The sequence below is a fragment of the Nicotiana sylvestris genome, chromosome 10 (genome assembly GCF_000393655.2).
Source record: "Nicotiana sylvestris chromosome 10, ASM39365v2, whole genome shotgun sequence".
NCBI lineage: Eukaryota > Viridiplantae > Streptophyta > Magnoliopsida > Solanales > Solanaceae > Nicotiana > Nicotiana sylvestris.
Window position 1 is genome coordinate 113,175,411 of NC_091066.1, and position 3,961 is coordinate 113,179,371.

Sequence of the window (3,961 nt, forward strand, 5' to 3'; positions counted from 1 at the left end):
CGATCAACATCGGGAATGTTATGTCCAGGGTAATCATGCGGGTGGTCAATGAAGGTGATAGACCATACCCCTTCCCATATTTCCTGACTATGTACTTTGAGGATCAGGATGTAGAAAAAAGGAGATTCGATGTGAAGGTGAAACCGAAGGCACCCTTTTCCTGGTATAGCCTCAAGGGTGAGGATAACCCCAAAGACCCTAAAGGCAAAGCCACTGCCTCTACTGGCCAGTCTGAAGAGTCAGTAGTAGTAGTAGTTTCTTCTCAGCCTCCCTCAGTCATACCAGAGACTGCCCCAGGACCCTCTACTTCCACTGCCCCAGATATCCCCTAATCTTCAGCCTACCTATTGAATGCCCATCGTTTGAGCCAAACACTTGCCAGTATTAACAACTGGATACTGGCAGCCACTTCTAAGTTGTTTGTGCTTTCTACCTCAGTGGTAGCCTAGTCTGTACCCCTTCAGCCACAGGTTCCACAGTCAGTGGAGGATACTCTCAAGGAGCTTCTGGACAACCAGAAGAAGCTCCTGGAGAACCACCAATTAATATTGTAGGTTGTAGGTTCTCATGGCAAAGCATTGAAGGAGTTGACGAAGGAAACAAAGAAGTTGAGAAAGAGTCGAGCATCAAAGGAGTCTGTGAAGGAGTTGAGGGTGGAAGTAGATAAAATGAAGGCTGATCAATTTCCCTTAGAGCTATTATTGCATGACCCAATTCTAGCAGCCCAGCCTGAGCTGGAGCAGGAGTTAGAGAGGGCACCAAAGAGGAGAAGGATGATCCCCCGTACTGATGATGAAGTGATTGAGTTAACAGACCCCCATGATGGTTCCTCCAGCTAGCCCCAAGTCCCAGTGCAGGCCCGGGACCCAGTTCAGGCTTAGGTCCCAGTGCAGACATAGGTTACAGAGATCCAGTCATAGGTTCCTGAGCAGTCCGAGGACCCAGGGACCCAGGCTCATGATCCTATGAAGACAAAGGACCAATATGGAGTTTTCTTTACTCTCTATCTTATTTTGAGCTATTTTTGGTTAGTTAGCATTGAGGACAATGCTAGCTTTCATTTGAGGGGATAGCCCTATTTGGATGATATGGTGTTGTAAATATAATACTATTTTCTTTTTATTATGCTTTGATTTTCACTTTTAGTATGTACATAATTTACCATTTTATTTCACTTTTCATACTTTGCAACTTTGATTTGTATATAAAGTTACTTTCTGATATATATATTTATTCCCCCTTCTGTATATTCATCTAAATCCCCTCTTGTACATATTCATTCTACTTTCCACATTTTTTCTTTCATAGCTTCTTATTTCATTTTTGATAGCTTCTTAGTTTGAGTTTTGCATTCAATAAGCCTTTGGTTTTCTTAATGTCACGATTCTTTCCAAAGGTAGAATTTATGTGAACCGGGTGGCTCTTCCCGATGATGGATGGCATGACAACCTTCTTAAGGGTTTGAGTCTGTTTTCTTTTTGCTTTTTATGTAAATAGTAGCTAGTGAGTAATGGTGCCTCAAACAAAGCTTCACTTGGGCCTAACACATTTGCCTTTGATCTTATGGTCAAAAACAAATTGTTGTGTATATAATGGTGAAAGTTGTGACCTTGAGACCCTTGTGTTGGTCGATAATCATCAAGTGGTTGTTCGGGACCATTGTGGTTCTCAAATATTAGCTAAGGTTGTTGTGGTCCCCCGACTCTATCTCTTTAGTAATCCTACAGCTTGTGTGGTGAGAATTTGAATTGCAAGTCCAAGTCCCGTGCTATTAGTCTAGAACTTGCCCTGAATGTTTGTCTAGGTGAAATCCTAAGTGTATTTTGAATTGAGAAGTGATTATAGGCTCTCCTTGATTCGAATGTTATCTTGAAAAGATCCATAGCCTACCAATGATAATATCCCTAGTCAACCCTTTTGAGCCATAGAACTTTTTCTTTCAAAGACCATGATACAAGCCTTTACCCGTTCTAAAAAGACTCTCTCTTGGCACCCGATCTTTCCTTAGCACAAGTCAAAAACATAAGTTTGGGGGGAGAGACGAGGAGTGCACCAAAGTGGTAAAAGGTACAAAATGAAGAAAAGAAAAGGCAGTGAAAAAGAAAGAAAATCAAAAAGTCAAAAAGAATGATCAATGTAGAAAAAATGAAGGGATTCAATAAAAGTAAAGAGATGAAAGGTGTGGAAAGTTTAGAAAGGAGAAAAGGGTTTGAAATGAATAAGAAAGAGTGACAATTAGGGGATTTGGATTGGCCTTTAAAAAGCAGCTTTTAAGCTAAAAGCCAAAAGCCATAAGTTGATAATATCCAAATTTGGCTTTTGGCTTATTTTTGTACTTTATATGCCTAAAAGTAAGTGCTTTTAAGTCCTTTTTATTATTGCCAAACACCCCACAAACTAGAAAAGTATTTAAAAGCCAATAATCACTTAAAATAAGCAAATCCAAACACCCTAAATGTGTCTCTATAATCCCCTAAGAAAGAAGTGAATGACTTAAAAAGTCAAGAGAATGTGTGACAAAATGAAGCAAATGAAGTGCTTAAGGGAAGATGGAACCTACTTAGACCAAATATTTCCTACCCTGAACCAAAAGCCTTCACTATATCTCCATAAAAGCCCTATATGATCTTGAGTTGAATGAAGCTTACATTAGTGGTGACTCACATAAGGGGCAAGCTTATGGTACTTAGAGCCAGACTTGTGACCTTTTTTTGAGAGAGATGAGTGTGTTTTCCACAATCCTCATTCTGAGCGCTACAATCTGAAAGTGAGCTTTGCTTAAAGGAGAATGATGAGTATGAGTTTGGATTCCATAATGACCAAAGTAGTAGAAAGAGTTTACTTGATGGGTTGAGTCAAATCTTAATACTCTTGTGTCGCACTAAAACTATGGTATTTAAAAGGTTGAATATTGTTAATGATTCATTTGATTTGAGGGCACTTGTTAGTCCCAATTGATGCTAGATGAGGTCACTTTAGGTCAGCTAAATTTTCTTTGTTTTATCCCTAAGGAGGTGGGAATTATTTTGTTTGCTTGAGGACAAGCAAAAGCTTAAGTTTGGGGGAGTTGATAACTAGGGATTTGAGTTCATTTTACACTACTTTTTACTTGAGTTTTGGATTAAAAATGTATACAAATAGTCCCAAAGGCTTACGTATTGTACTTGTTTGCAGGGTTTGGTAATAAAAAGTGATAAGTAGTCAAAACCAGCTCAAAAAGGAGTGAAACATGCACAAGTACCAAGAACAAGTCAAGGCACTGCTGCAACATAAAATCCACTGCAGTCGCAAAAGACCCACCTCGGCCACAGACCATTTAGTGCGGTCCACGGTGGAAACATTTAGAGAGTTGCACTTTTGGGGCCTTCAACCAGTGCGGTCCGTGGAGGATTTCTTGCGGTCGTAGTAGCCTATTCGAGACCGCAATCCATTTTGTGTGGTCCGCGGGGATGGGGGTTCATAGAGTTGGGAGTTTGAAGATAGAAGCCAATGCGGTCCACGGTCTTTTTTGTGAGGATTTCAGTTGAGTAGCTAGACCCATTAGCTAGGGTTGTGGCTCAACCCTAGTATGGGTATTTAATGGGTCTTTTGTTTTAAGGCTTAGATATTTATGGGTAGTTGATATTTGGACTGATTTGTGTTTTCCATGTTGAATTAGTGGTTGCAAACACTAATTTGTGCCTATTTGACTTGGGCTCTTCTTGAGAAAGAGAGCTTGAGTCTAGGAAAATCAGTCCAACAAGGAATTGGGGTGTAATCAAGAGATTGATGGCCCCAATTAAAGGGTTAAACCTAGAGATAGTAATACCCGACTTGAGCCTATATTGCTTGCACAATTTTGACACCCAATTGGTCTTGAGAAAGTCAATTAGGGCAAAGTCACTCAAGCTACCGAGAGGCATAGAGTGAGTAATTTTGTGCATTGGCTATATCGCAATCTCCAACATAACTTCTTTGCCTT